Source organism: Corythoichthys intestinalis, chromosome 1 (genome assembly GCF_030265065.1).
Source record: "Corythoichthys intestinalis isolate RoL2023-P3 chromosome 1, ASM3026506v1, whole genome shotgun sequence".
NCBI classification, from domain to species: Eukaryota; Metazoa; Chordata; class Actinopteri; order Syngnathiformes; family Syngnathidae; genus Corythoichthys; species Corythoichthys intestinalis.
Window position 1 is genome coordinate 51,116,617 of NC_080395.1, and position 15,588 is coordinate 51,132,204.

The 15,588-nt window shown below is 37.8% G+C and overlaps 1 protein-coding gene across 3 annotated transcripts in view; it reads left to right on the forward strand.

The window, feature by feature from the left end:
* LOC130912005 (protocadherin-9) overlaps positions 1–15,588 on the forward strand; it is a 284,657-nt gene that overhangs the window by 266,708 nt on the left and 2,361 nt on the right. The window lies entirely within an intron of this gene.

Below are 15,588 nucleotides of genomic sequence, written 5' to 3' on the forward strand. Positions count from 1 at the left end.
CCTTCCCAAGATGGCTACTGTTTACAAATGCCACCAAAGTAGAAGCAGAATGCTTGATACCAAATTAAATAAACGTTACAAACAAACAACAACAGGATTTTGGATTAGGATTTTGAGAGCATTTTCAAGTCAAGTTGTAGAGGACTTTATTCATTTATTGTCACCCATACCACGAAGGCACAAAGGTTGTTAAACAATGTCTGACCAAGGCATGATAGCAATTACTTTACCTTCAAGTAAGTATGCAGTTATTTAGGACTAAAAATAATATATACTGTATATATATATATATATATATATATATATATATATATATTTTTTTTTTTTTTTTTTTTTTTTTTAATTTATTTTTTTTTTAAATGATGCAGTATCGGGACAGTATCCACATTAGCACACAGCCGGGTAGCGGAATCAGTATTGGGAGTCAAAACTAAAATATTACTATATACTGTATTTTACATGATATTATATTAGACAACAACAATACAACATTTTTAACATAATCACCCTGCTTTTCAATGCGCTTGGTCCGTCGTCACGCAAGCATTCTGATACCCTCAGAAAAAAGTTTTCGGTTGAGCAGCAAGCCACGATGCACAATTTCCTTCACCTCAAACGATTGCACTTGTTTTCTTCACTAAGTTGTTTTGGCATCCATCTCATACAGACTTTATATAAGTTGAGCTTGCAATGCACGATTTCATTTGCAGAGCCATAACTTATGTGCATCTGTTTTCAATTCCATTCCTTTATTGTCAAGCCGAGCAAACAACGAAATTGGAAAGCTACTCTGTGGTACCATATCAAACTATGATACTAGTTACGATGACAGAGCTCAGACAGAATAGGGTGAAGGAATGAAAATGCTACATATTTAGATATCAGTATTTTTTTTTTTTTTCAAGTTTTTTTTTAATGATTTTTTTCTTTTTTTACGGTGGTCCTGTCATCCAAAACACAAGGGCAATTAACAACAACAACTGCAAGTCACAAAGCACAACAGCAACAAAAACAATTGCATTTATTGAATTGATTTGCATGAGTACAAATCCAATCAAACAACTGCAAATACATTTAGGTCTAACAACACTCTCACCCTTTCTGCCATTAAAAATCCTACGGCCATGTCAAGAAAAACGTACGAAGTCATGCAGATAATATGAAAGAATGTGCCAGCATATTAGAGCAGAAGGATGATGATTTCTGGGGTTCGGGGGGCTTCAGAAGTTTTAAAAGCAGTCCGTGGTGGCTTGTTAAATATTTTGTGGATTACTTCAGTAATGTCCTCACTTATTTTCCCTTAGAATTAGATTTTTTTTAGAACATAGTAATTTATAGCCAAATAATAAATCCTGAGGTTTGGGGAGAACAAACAATGGGTTGGACCTTCCATGGAATTGTGGTTTAATTATCATCAACCCTATTCACTGATCCCTCCCAGGCAAGACAGCACTTATTCACCTTCTATTCTTCTTTCATACATCCCAAAGCCAAAACATCGGCAAATTGTATTTCAGTCCCAAATAATTGGAGGAGTATAGAGACAATTGGTTTCCAGAAAACACATACATTGTCTAACTCACACCCACAGGTGTCAAACCAATTCCATAATGAACCAAGTGGGTGCTTGTTTTCCTTCCAACCAATGAAGAGAATACCTTTTCACCAATCTGATCTCTTTCAGGGTAATCAGTTGATTGCAGCTGCTACTTGTTTCAGCATCAACCTCGTTTGTTAAACTGTCTGTCCTGTATCAGTTGGAATGAAATCCTGCACCCACTTGGACCTTTGTAAAATGTAGTTTGATACCCCTGCTCGAACGTGTCTATTGTATCACTATTCTTGCTCCAGGAATGAAGTGAGTTTCAAGTCAGTCACCTGAATATTTTAGATGACATATGGATTATTTATACATACATACACACACATATAAGTATATCGTATTTTTGGGACTATAAATTGGCTTTCATAAATCAAGATTTTTTTCATTCAACACGGTGACACTGTCTCATACGCCTATGTGAAGTTTTCCAACGTAGATTTACGTTCATCATCATCATCATTTAAAGACTATAAAATGTTGGAAATTTGATGAAATGCTGATCAGCACTAAATAAAGACTGACAATTATAAATATAATAGAACTTATATGTAAAACCAATAGTTTAGAACAGAAAATGGTGGGGGGAAATCCTTTCAATAATGCTTGCAGTACAACACAACTGCAACACTGTACTGCAAATTAAATTATTTTGTTCACAGTGTATAATGAGCCGCAGTAAAGGTTACAGTCTTCTGGAACGCCCTATGTGGTAATGGTGCCGCAAATTTGACATAACACGCTGCACATTCCAAAGCCAGTCATTAGCATCTGATCTAAGAAAGCTCAAAGTTTCTTCACAAATTTTCAGATGGGAATTTGAACTGGAGAAGTCAAAGTACCATAACAAGTGCAAACATCATTACTCTTTAATATCGAAACACATAAATACATGAGATGGAGCTTGGGAAGAGACTGCCCATACTATGAGTTGAAGTTTCAACCACAAAACGGTGTGTATGTCCTTAACTATAGTTAAGATTTGAGAGATTGTTTTTTTTTTAACTGCAATTTTCTGCTTTAAAAATGTAGAAATTAGCAACAGTTCTACATTTCTCAGATGGGGCTTCCAAACATTTAACTGATTTAGGGTATACATATACTAGTACATTAGGGTAAAGGTGACCGTGATAATCCCATTTTTCCCCACTGTTTCATTGCATTAGGTTAAAATGAGTGGGTGAATGGGTTGAAGTACAGTGCCTTGCAAAAGTATTCGGCCCTCTGAATCTTGCAACCTTTCGCCACATTTCAGGCTTCAAACATAAAGATATGAAATTTATTTTTTTTGTCAAGAATCAACAACAAGTGGGACACAATCGTGAAGTGGAACAACATTTATTGGATAATTTAAACTTTTTTAACAAATAAAAAACTGAAAAGTGGGGCGTGCAATATTATTCGGCCCCTTTACTTTCAGTGCAGCAAACTCACTCCAGAAGTTCAGTGAGGATCTCTGAATGATCCAATGTTGTCCTAAATGACCGATGATGATAAATAGAATCCACCTGTGTGTAATCAAGTCTCCGTATAAATGCACCTGCTCTGTGATAGTCTCAGGGTTCTGTTTAAAGTGCAGAGAGCATTATGAAAACCAAGGAACACACCAGGCAGGTCCGAGATACTGTTGTGGAGAAGTTTAAAGCCGGATTTGGATACAAAAAGATTTCCCAAGCTTTAAACATCTCAAGGAGCACTGTGCAAGCCATCATATTGAAATGGAAGGAGCATCAGACCACTGCAAATCTACCAAGACCCGGCCGTCCTTCCAAACTTTCTTCTCAAACAAGGAGAAAACTGATCAGAGATGCATCCAAGAGGCCCATGATCACTCTGGATGAACTGCAGAGATCTACAGCTGAGGTGGGAGAGTCTGTCCATAGGACAACAATCAGTCGTACACTGCACAAATCTGGCCTTTATGGAAGAGTGGCAAGAAGAAAGCCATTTCTCAAAGATATCCATAAAAAGTCTCGTTTAAAGTTTTCCACAAGCCACAGTGGGAGACACACCAAACATGTGGAAGAAGGTGCTCTGGTCAGATGAAACCAAAATTGAACTTTTTGGCCACAATGCAAAACGATATGTTTGGCGTAAAAGCAACACAGCTCATCACCCTGAACACACCATCCCCACTGTCAAACATGGTGGTGGTAGCATCATGGTTTGGGCCTGCTTTTCTTCAGCAGGGACAGGGAAGATGGTTAAAATTGACGGGAAGATGGATGCAGCCAAATACAGGAACATTCTGGAAGAAAACCTGTTGGTATCTGCACAAGACCTGAGACTGGGACGGAGATTTATCTTCCAACAGGACAATGATCCAAAACATAAAGCCAAATCTACAATGGAATGGTTCAAAAATAAACGTATCCAGGTGTTAGAATGGCCAAGTCAAAGTCCAGACCTGAATCCAATCGAGAATCTGTGGAAAGAGCTGAAGACTGCTGTTCACAAACACTCTCCATTCAACCTCACTGAGCTCGAGCTGTTTTGCAAGGAAGAATGGGCAAGAATGTCAGTCTCTCGATGTGCAAAACTGATAGAAACATACCCCAAGCGACTTGCAGCTGTAATTGGAGCAAAAGGTGGCGCTACAATGTATTAACGCAAGGGGGCCGAATAATATTGCACGCCCCACTTTTCAGTTTTTTATTTGTTAAAAAAGTTTAAATTATCCAATAAATGTTGTTCCACTTCACGATTGTGTCCCACTTGTTGTTGATTCTTGACAAAAAATTAAAATTTAATATCTTTATGTTTGAAGCCTGAAATGTGGCGAAAGGTTGCAAGGTTCAAGGGGGCCGAATACTTTTGCAAGGCACTGTATGTAATCTACGTACCGTACAGTAGTTTGTGATTTAATTGCAATCATTTTGGTGACTCGAACCGCTCTGCAAACGAGTATATTTCAAATTGTTGGTAGCGTGACATCACACAGTGCTTTAATTTTCAAGTACCTGCCCACTTAGTACTTACTACACCCCGTAATACACAGGTGTCAAACCGATTCCAGAAAGGGCCAAGTGGGTGCTGGATTTTGTTCCAACCGATTCCGTGAAGAGAGTTTACCCAATGAACTTCCTGCTGAAACAAGCAGCACCTGACAAAGTTTAACTGATTACACATGTAAAAGATCTGATTGGTGAAAAGGTGTCCTCTTCATTGGTTGGAAAGCAAACCTGCACCCACTTGGCCCTTTCTGGATTTTGTTTGACACCTGTGCCGTAATAGAAACACTCCAAGTAGGTCCAGCGGTGGCCCACAGTACTCGCCTTCCACGCCCTGTTTTGGTGCCTTCAGCGTCCCATAATGCAGAAAAGGGGCTAGGGTTCAAGGTTAGGGTTAGGGTTGTTGAAGGCAGGGGGCGCGGTTTGCGGCTGACGAATGCTTGATCTGATTGGTCATTGAAAGCAGGGGTGCGGGTGGTGGATTACAAAGCTTGATTTGATTACTTGTTGAAAGCAGGGTGCGTGGCTGGTAAGTACTGCAGGCCGCACCTGGACCCTTCTTGAAACACTTCTTAACCGACACACCCACTCGCCATTAGCCAATAAGAATGAAGAATGTAAATTTAAACATTCAATATTTAAATTTGATCCAGTTACCCATATATTCATGAAAAGAAGTCATTTTTCCATGGCAAGCAAAAAGGACCAACTAAAATAGCTTCCGTTACTCCCATTTTCACCTACAGTACTTACCGAAAGGTTAATTTAAAGGGACTGTCCAGTCCAAGTAAAAATGATTGAATTAATTGATTGGGTGAAAGAAAAGACTTGTCAACAAACCGGACAAATTTTGAATGAATAATGAATAAATGAGTATATGTAATAAGACAAGACAAAAATGAAAAACAAGAACAAGACAAGAAATAATGAAAAGCCTGTCAGGTTTCAAACACTGTAGGTAGGGCAGATGACAGTGCTCAAACCACATACTTCTAGACCTGTCCCGACAACTCGATGTTGTTGACGTCATCGATGACGTAAATGCGTCGACGGGCACAACATACCGTCGACGGGTAATGACGGGTTAAAAAAAAATAATTGTGGCGGATAATGTTTAGAATGGTGGACCACAATGGCCAGAGCCTGGAATTATTTCAAAGAAAATATGGAGGCTGCCACTGTGTGTCTCTTTGCCAAGCTGAACTTGAATACCACAGTAGCACGTTGGCTATGAGTGAACACTTGAAGCGCCGTCACGCAGGTGTAATTTTGGAAGACGAGAAGAAACGACGAGCTAGCAGGATCGTAAAGTACTTTCTAACTATTTTTTAAAATTAAGTTGCCTTTATGTGCGTCATATCAACATGCATCATTTTCTCCCCCCACGTACTTCACGCTTTTAATCTACTCTGCTGCTGCTCCCAAAAGCTGTAGATCTCGACATCTTTGTGCACGGCATGCAAATTGTATTTATTAGGCTCATGGAGGCTCCCACTTGGAGAAAAAAACAAACAAAAAAAATAATATATATATACATATTAAAAAAAAAAAAAAAAAAAATGTCTCGCCCACCCGGGCGGTATGGTCTCTCCTCTCTCAAGCTCAGGTCCTCTACCAGAGGCCTGGGAGCTTGAGGGTTCTGCACAGGATCTTCACTGTCCCAAGGATTGCGCTCTTCTGAACGGAGATGTCGGTCATTGTTCCTGGTATCTGTTGGAGCCATGCACCCAGCTTGGGGGTTACTGCTCCTAGTGTCCCGATCACTACTGGCACCACGGTTGCCTTCGTTCCCCACATTTTCTCCAACTCTTCCCTTAACCCTTGATATTTCTCCAGCTTTTCGTGTTCTTTTTTCCTGATGTTGCTATCGCTCGGGATTGCTACATCCAACACTACTGCTGTCTTCTGATGTTTATCCACCACCACTATATCAGGCTGGTTGGCCATCACCAGTTTGTCTGTCTGGATCTGGAAGTCCCACAGGATCTTGACTCGGTTGTTCTCGACCACCTTTGGAGGTGTCGCCCACCTTGACTCCAGGGTCTCCAGTCCGTACTCGGCAGAGATGTTCTTGTACACTATGCCTGCTACCTGGTTATGTCGTTCCATGTATGCCTTGCCTACCAGCATCTTACACCCTGCTGTGATGTGCTGGACTGTCTCTGGGGCCTCTTTGCATAGCCTGCACCTGTTTTTATGTTTTCCCCATGTCAGCTCCTCCTCAATTTGTCGGTGGTACACACCATGCAGGGGCTTGTTCTTCCATGGTATCTCCTCAGGGTCCTCCTCCTTACTGACCTTCTGTTGCCTGAGGCATTCACCGAGCACCGAGCACATCACTGGGGGCCATTATCATGATGTACTCTTGGAGGGATATAGTTTCCTCCTGGATAGTGGCTCTGATGCTCACTAGTCCACGGCCTCCCTCTTTCCACTTTGTGTAGAGCCTCAGGATGCTGGACTTAGGGTGAAACTCTCCGTGCATTGTAAGGAGCTTCCTTGTCTTGATGTCGGTAGCCTGCATCTCTTCCAGCGGCCATGAAGGCTATATATATATATATATATATATATATATATATATATATATATATATATATATATATATATATATATATATATATACATATATATATATATATATATATATATATATACACACTAGGGCTGTCAAAATGATCGTGTTAATGGGCAGTAATTATTTTTGATTAATCACTTTAAAATAGTTGACGCATTTAACGCACATGCCCCGCTCAAACAGATTAAATGACAGCACATTGTAATGTCCACTTGTTACTTGTGTTTTTTTTGGTGTTTTGTCGCCCTCTGCTGGCGCTTGGGTGCGACTGATTTTATGGGTTTCAGCACCATGAGAATTGTGTAATTATTGACATCAACAATAGCGAGCTACTACTTTATTTTTTGATTGAAAATTTTAAAAAAAAGTTTTAATATAAAATTTCTATAACTTGTACTAACATTTATCTTTTAAGAACTACAAGTCTTTCTATCCATGGATCGCTTTAACAGAATGTTAATAATGTTAATGCTATCTTGTTGATTTTTTTGTTATAATAAACAAATACGGTACTTATGTTGTTGTTATGTATGTTGAATGTATATATCCATCTTGTATCTTATCTTTCTATTCCAACAGTAATTTACTGAAAAATATGGCACATTTTATAGATGGTTTGAATTGCGATTAATTACGATTAATTAATTTTTAAGCTGTAATTAACTCTATTAAAAATTTTTAATTGTTTGACAGCCCTAATATATACATAATATAATAAAAATATATATGGAAACACAGCGCTGGCCTGCTTACTATAATCCATGACTGCATTAATGTTAATTACTTTATATTATAAAGTATTATTGTGTATATACATATAGGAATATACTCTAAAATTAATAATATATATTTATTTTTGTTACTATGACTATGTGTGCCTTTGATTCAAAATAATTGTGGTCATATTTCAGTGTGCCTTCTGCTTTATCTATTTTCAGGTTGAAACAAACAAAAGTTGAACAGTTTTTCCCCTCCCCAAAAAATGGAATGCACACCAGAAAGTGCATCTGAACTCACACAAAGTATTCTGAAATTGATTTTCCGGGACATGAGGCCCATTGCAATTCAAAAAATGTAAACATGGTTTTGACTCCTGTTAAAAAGATGACGTGAAAGTGTTTCCATTTACATTTTATTTGCACTAGTTAATGCCAGCAGCATTTGATCTCATTGTTTGTGTTTTATTATTGATTATTTATAAGGTAACAAAGAATTTAAGTGTTCCAAAATGTTTTTTTGCGAATTAATAAGCTTAAAAAAATCATTATTCAATTATTTAAAAAAAAAAAAAAAAATAGATTAGATTAGTCGACTAATCGGGAGAACATTAGTCGTTTGGGACAGCCCTACATATAGTACTTCCCCTGTGCCAACAGTCAATCAAACTACCTACACTTGCTACAGTGTAGAGGTTATTTCATTTAGCATTTTTCCTGTCAACACAACCGTACATGTTTGAACCATCCGAGCCAAAACCCAATTCTGAAGGAGAAGACGTTGACGCACGTGAGAATCAACATTGTTCCTCTCAGTCTGCAGAGCAATGGGATTTTAATCTTTTAGAAATTATCAATATGCATTATCATACATACACATACACAACACTCTTGATAAACCATACACATATTTATTAGACAATTTAGTAAATTTCGTTTGATTTTAGACAACCAGCCATCACCGGGTTCATAATCTATTTTAATGTGATTGTTTTGTATTAATCATTGATGAATATTGCAAATTCCTGTAAACATCTTGCATCACCCATTTTAAACTGAAAATTTCCATCTTGGGTGTAATGTTTAAAATGATGAACACATAAGTTAATAATAAATCAATGTACCTATAAGTAGGTAGTTCGTAATAGTGTCTCAAAGTATGCGGAGTGAACAGCTGTCTTGTCTTAAAAAAAAAAAAAAAAACACTAATCACTGAGGCTAAAAATACTCCAATTTGCTAGAGCGCATAAAAATTGGACTCTGAAGCAATGGAAGAAGGTCATGTAGTCTGATGAGTCCAGATTTAGCCTGTTCTAGAGTGATGAGCGCAGCAGGGAAAGAGCATCAGCAGATGAAGTGATGCACCCATCATGGATAATGCCTTCTGTACAAGCCTGTGGTGGCAGTGTTATTATCTGGGTTTGCTGCAGTTGTTCAGGTCGAGGTTCAGCAACAGTCTGGGCTCAAAGAATGAGGTCAGCTGACTACCTGAATATTATTCCATCAAGGGATTTTTTTTCTTCCCTGATGGCAAGGGCATACTCCAAGATTACAATTCATCAGGCTCAAATTGTGAAAGACTGCTTCAAGGAGCATGAGACATCATTTTCACACATGGTTTGGCCACAACAAAGTCCAGACCTTAACCCCATTGAGAATAGTTAAGATGTGCTGGAGAAAGCATCGCACAGCGAATGAAATATTGGAAAGGCACCTTTAAGAAATGGTTTGGATTGTTGTTTAGTCAACCTTTATTGTATTTTCTGTTTAGCTACACAGTTAAGAGCTGAAGCCTATCAAAACTGACATACCAGTCCTATAAATACAAACACACACAAACAGGCAGAAATGCATGCAGCGAAATTCACTTGTTTAGTTGTTTATTGTTGTTGACAGACATTTTAGCCATATGGACCATTTGGTTATTTACATTACAGTTGAAGACAAAAATAGTGTAATCAGACAAGTAATTATTGAACTATTAATTTATAATCACACTGTGTGCATGAGTGGAATTCTGTGCATATTTTTTTGCAATCACTGATTGCATTGTTCGGAGTTGACAAACATGGAAATGTTATTCAGTGCATATCGGGCTTTGCAGGTTTGTTTTGTTTGTTTTTTAACTCACGTTGTACTTCAAGCTCCCCTTCCAACTTGTTCACTGCTTTTATATACATATATATCTGTCTGATCATTCCTCTCTACCATTCTCAAGTATTTTTTTCCATGTTAGTCCCTATTGCTCTTCATCTCTTCTCAGGAAGAAGCCACTTCCTGGCCTCAAAGGAAATAGCTACTAGAAAGGATCCATCAGCCGGACTAGTATTCTCCAGAGGATACAGTCAGTGTGTTGTTATCTTATGTTTGCCATAATATTTATCCAACCTGAAGTAGCTTTTACTTTAGATCACAGGTCTTATTTGGAAATTTGCTGCAAAGCCGCGTGAATTTTCCCAAGCTATTTTGCCATGTATTATTATTTTTTTTAATTTATTTATTTTTCTTTTCAGATCACTTCTAAGTATATATATATATGAACACAGGCAATGTTTATGTTAACTGAGTTTTGCTTGTGCCGAGCAATTGGCGTAGTAGTAGTATAGCACATGAAATGGTCACAGATAAAACCTATGGCAGAATTAAGGATGAAAATCTACCTTGTGGATATTTGAACAGCATCTGGAGACAGCAGTCTGCCACCAAAACATAGCTTAATTCATTCCCAAATAACAACATCTGGGCATGCTTAACAGCATGGAAAAATAAACAAGCCCTATGGACACTAGATCCCTCGCACTCAATCACATGTACTCCATCTCCTCCTGCCATTATAAAGGCTGCAGGTTGTTGTGCGTGTATGCCAGCAACATCAGTACTGAAAGAGTGCATCCAATTAATTAGCCAAACACTATCTCATTAGCAATAGCCAACAGACAAAAACAAGAATACACTTTTAAACAACCTTTTCCCCTCTTCTATAACCGCAGTGGTACTGAGTGGGTGGGCCATGAGAGATTATGTGAATGTTGTTCAGCAGGAGTGTCCATCTTTAAACAACTGTGTTGCTCTTGGCGAAAATTTATTAAACTATTTTTGCAGAATTCATCAGTATTGCCCAAAGCGCGCCCTCACAACTTCTTATCAGGAGGAAATCTAATGGTTTTCTTTGTCTTTGTTATCCATCTGTGTGGACATCTGCAGCGTTTGCACAGTGCTGTAAGCAAAAGTCATCGCCTTCTGACACAGTTCTGGATTCCTTGCATTCCCCACCACCTGTGCCTCAGTGTTATTTAAAGCTTTGCAGGGGGAAAAAAAGAGGGAGGGAGAGAAAAGCCACTAGGGACTTTTTTTTTTTTTTTTTTTTTTTTAATATTGTCTTATTATGCTTTTTAGCAAGAAGAAACTTTGAGAGCAGAATATGTGTCAGTATATTGTTTATACCTATATACTGTATGTCTGGCATTCATGTGTGGAGTTAGTCATTGTTATTACAAAGGAAGACAAACTGTATTGAAGCAAACAACACGACACGTTACGACAATTTTATTGACCACAGGATAATCAGAGAAGCCAGCCAGTGATAAGCCTTGGAGGTCACTGATTCTTAAGGAGGGTCACCTCCACAAAGCAAACAAAGGGAAGATTTGTCTTGGTCTGCATATGTATGCATTGATTGAATGGACTTCAAATGCAAAGGCCACAAAGGACAAAAACCATTAACAGTCTGAATTGATCTAAGAACCAGTAAAGTGACATTTTACTGGAGCAGGTTTAACAATAATGTTGCAGCTAAAGTATTACACAATTATAATCTGGATATGGTACACTATAACAATGTTTAAAGGTAACATTGGACTTAAAAGACTTGTAGGCTCTAATACACCACAATTGTTCTCTTTTACTGAAATAATGATATTAGAAACCCGTAAAAAGTTGCCATTAATTAAAAAAATCTATAATATTTAGTACATGTTTTGACCTACGGAGGTTGCCATTTTTAAGCGTGCAATGAACTCTCGGGGTGATGAAGTAGATTGTCACTGTCACTGGACAAATACTACCAGGTTACAGCAATTCCTTCTACGCGGCGAGACGTCCAACACATCGGCGAGATGTCCAACACATGCGCTCATTAGTTAAAAGCGGCGAGTACTTACTATTTGTGTTTTTATTGAGTGTCTTATTACCTTTTCATTGCCGCATAATACATTTTGCATGTTTTTCTCTCTCATACTTTTAAGCATTGTGTTGTCTTGTGGCAGTTTTAAAGCAGATTGTTGATCCGCTGACCACATTAGTGATGTAGCATATTTAAACTGCCCTTATTTGATATCACTACGTTTAAATATTTTCTTAAGGCATCTTTAGTATGTTCTTTCTGTATGCATCTAAACAAAACAAGTTGAAAGCGCATGGTAGTACTTTGGGTGACACATTTGCTATTTGTAGATGTTTTGCCAGTGTAGCACATTTTGGCAGAAAACGTTTTTTCCCCCTACTCTTGTCTCGTCTCATCCCGTCTTTTCTGTTCATTTTGCTTTTGCTGCTTGTTTTGTGAACTATTGACAGTACTGTCAAGCTCACTAACGTTCCTCTCGGGTTCAGATTGAATGGGTTGAACAGATGGCACGTTTATGTCGCGAGAGTCATACTCTGGAAGCCTGGCAGCGTAACCATATGACGTCAACGCCCTGCAACGTCAACAACAACGGCGACCTACTAGTTAAACAAATGTTACAAATTATATAAAAACGAAAACAACAAGAGGGGTTTTAATATGAAATTATTTTAACTCATATCAATTGCCACGTTTACATGGAGCCAAATATTCCAATTACAATCGGAATATTTGTTCAAACCGAATAAATGTGTTCCATATAAGCACCTCATTCGGAATGAACAGGCCCAAACCGAATGGAATTTCATTCCGATTCACAGGGGTGGAATATTCCTTTTCCCAAACCGATTAAAAGTAAAATTATATCATGTAAACAGGGAAGCGGAATGGTGTCTGGTCTCCCACCTCTCCATGGTGACGTCACTTTGTGACGTAAGTAACGTCACTTGCAACATGGCTTCCAAGCACAGCGCACCTAATTGGAGTCCGGCGGAAAGATTGTATTTAATTCAGACTTTAAAAGAATTTAATATAATTGCTCGCTTAGACGGGCGTAAAACGAGGAACAGTGAACTATTTAAAAAAGTTCACGAGAGGTTACACGAAACCGGAATAGACCGGAGCGTTGACCAGATTAGAAACCGGTGGAAAACCGGCTACTACAAGGCAAAAGAGCAAAACAGCAGAAGCGGATACGACCCCACAAACACAACAAGTGGGTTAAAGTTAAAACAGCAGCACTCCGACGATCGATCTCCATGTTTTGCAACGTGACGCTTTGTTTTGATTAATCTGCGCATGTCAGACGGCAGTTGTCAAACGTCCTTTCGGAATAAAGGCAGTCACATGTAAACGCTGGATCGGAATAGATGAAGTGACATGTAAACAGCTGATCTGAAATTTCCATTCGGAATGATTTGAATCGGTATGAATAAAAGTCAGCATGTAAACGTGGCTAATGTTTATCTTTTAAGAACTACAAGTCTTTCTATTCGCGGATCCCTTTAAAGGTTTTAAATATCTTACTGCTTTTAATAAAATACTTTCTATACTCCAGTATCCGTACAAATGCCGGTAATTCGGGATGGTTGTGAAAAATGAAAATAAGAACAGTTTATTGATTTGAAAATCCTTTTATACAAATATCCAATTGAATAATCATGCAATATTTTATGTTCAAACTGAAAAACAGTGTTTTCAAATTATCTGTCATTTTAAATCTGATGGTTGTAGTTTTGTGCAAAAAAACCTAGACCAGGAGCAGCAAAAGGAGTAGGCAACTTGGGAGCTGCTCAAAAAAATGCCGGCTTTGAGCAATTCATGGGCAAACAGGTTTATTTGAAATAGTGAATGTCATTACTGGGAATTTTAAAAAGTATCCCTAAAAGGCTCAGTTGTTTTTGAGCACGTATGGGGTTCATCGTTCATGAACAACTGCATGACCAATGTCCAATGGTTTAAAAAAAAAAGTTTAGCAACATATACTTGAATTTGAATTGAATTTAGGATTTACATCATAAGTGTTCTATCATACAATTAAAATATTCTGAGTAGCTGGAGAAATCTGTCAATGTAAGCGCCGCGTAAATGTTCATATTCATTATCATATTAAAGAAACATAGATATTCTACATCAGTATTTGTTTTCTGTCCCTTGATTGAATGTTTTTTTTGTTTTTTTTAATCAATACACAAAGTGATCATAACACATCCAGTTATACAAACACTTTGATTCAGTGTCATTTATCCTCTGGTTGAAGTGCGAGAAAGCAAAGACATCATTATTACGCTCCTGCACAATGAGCATTGTCTAAGTGGTCCTGCTCGACACTGAACACCATGTACACACACGCTTCTTTCCCTTTCCATCTCTCTTGCCTAATAGGTCCCCTGATGTTTACTCACTTGTCTACCACCTCATTTAAGGAATTCATCTTGCTATCTCATGGGTGCCGTTGATTACTGCTTTCTGTGGTTATTCATGCAACAATGATAATTTGTGTCTAGCTAGGAATTTTTACGTGGCAGTTTGGTTTTCCTATTATTGTGATGTGCTTCATTTTCCCATGCAGCTGGGGAAGTGACTTGTCTAAATTTTCTTAACATCACATACTACAAAATTGATTCAAAGCTACAATTTCATGTTTAGTCCTAACACATTAGATGTCAGAAATAAATGTTCTTGTCAAAGACGCGAAATATATTCATTCAAATGATTTACAGTTGACTGACCAACAAAAGCAATTGTTTCCATCTGTGACAACGTCATCGGCATTTCAAAACCTTTTCAACTTTTTGTGGGTGTTGATGGTTTTGTCTTCTGTGTAAAATGTAGCCAATGAATCCCCAATTTGTACATTTCTTCAAAAGGACAAATCTAAAAGGAAATTTAAGATAAAATTTAACAGAGGACGTTTAAGCTAAAATAAAATATAGAAAATTGCTAACAAGCCACTGGGTTTCAAATACCATGCAACAAAATAAGTATGTTCTGTTCTTGTATAATACAGAACAAACAGTACCTTTTGTAACTGCTGTGTGTACATTCAATAACGAGAATGAAAACAGCTTACACATGAGACACCATTCAAACAATACCTTTTTTTTTTACCATCAATCAAACAGCTGCGCATTAAGGAAAAATACAAATAAGGACAAATAACAAATTTTCTCTTCCGAGCATGAACAGATAGATTTCTTACTTTTGTTTGCGCCAGACATACAACAGAATTATTAGTGTTTAGTAATTATTAGTAAAAGTAATAAGAGTAGAAAGTAAGTAAGTAAGCAAGTAATTAGTAAGAGGAAAGAGTAGAAGTAATTTTAAGTGTTATTCATTGGTAAAAGAGTTTTCAGTTGTATAGCGATATAAATTTTTGATATTTTTAAGGCACTCAAAAAACTTCGACATTGTCTCTTCATTCACCTACTGATGACAAATCATCGGAGTACAATCAGCGTATTTATGCCCATGGCAACACATCCTGCCATTTTACCAAGATGAACAGTGGTGCACATTCACCAAATTACCAAAACATGGACCAAAAGGCGGATTTGCCTGGCATAACCCTTGCACTGGTCTATAGTTGCCGTGCATGCAAATAGGTAGGAATAAAGGTAAATAGA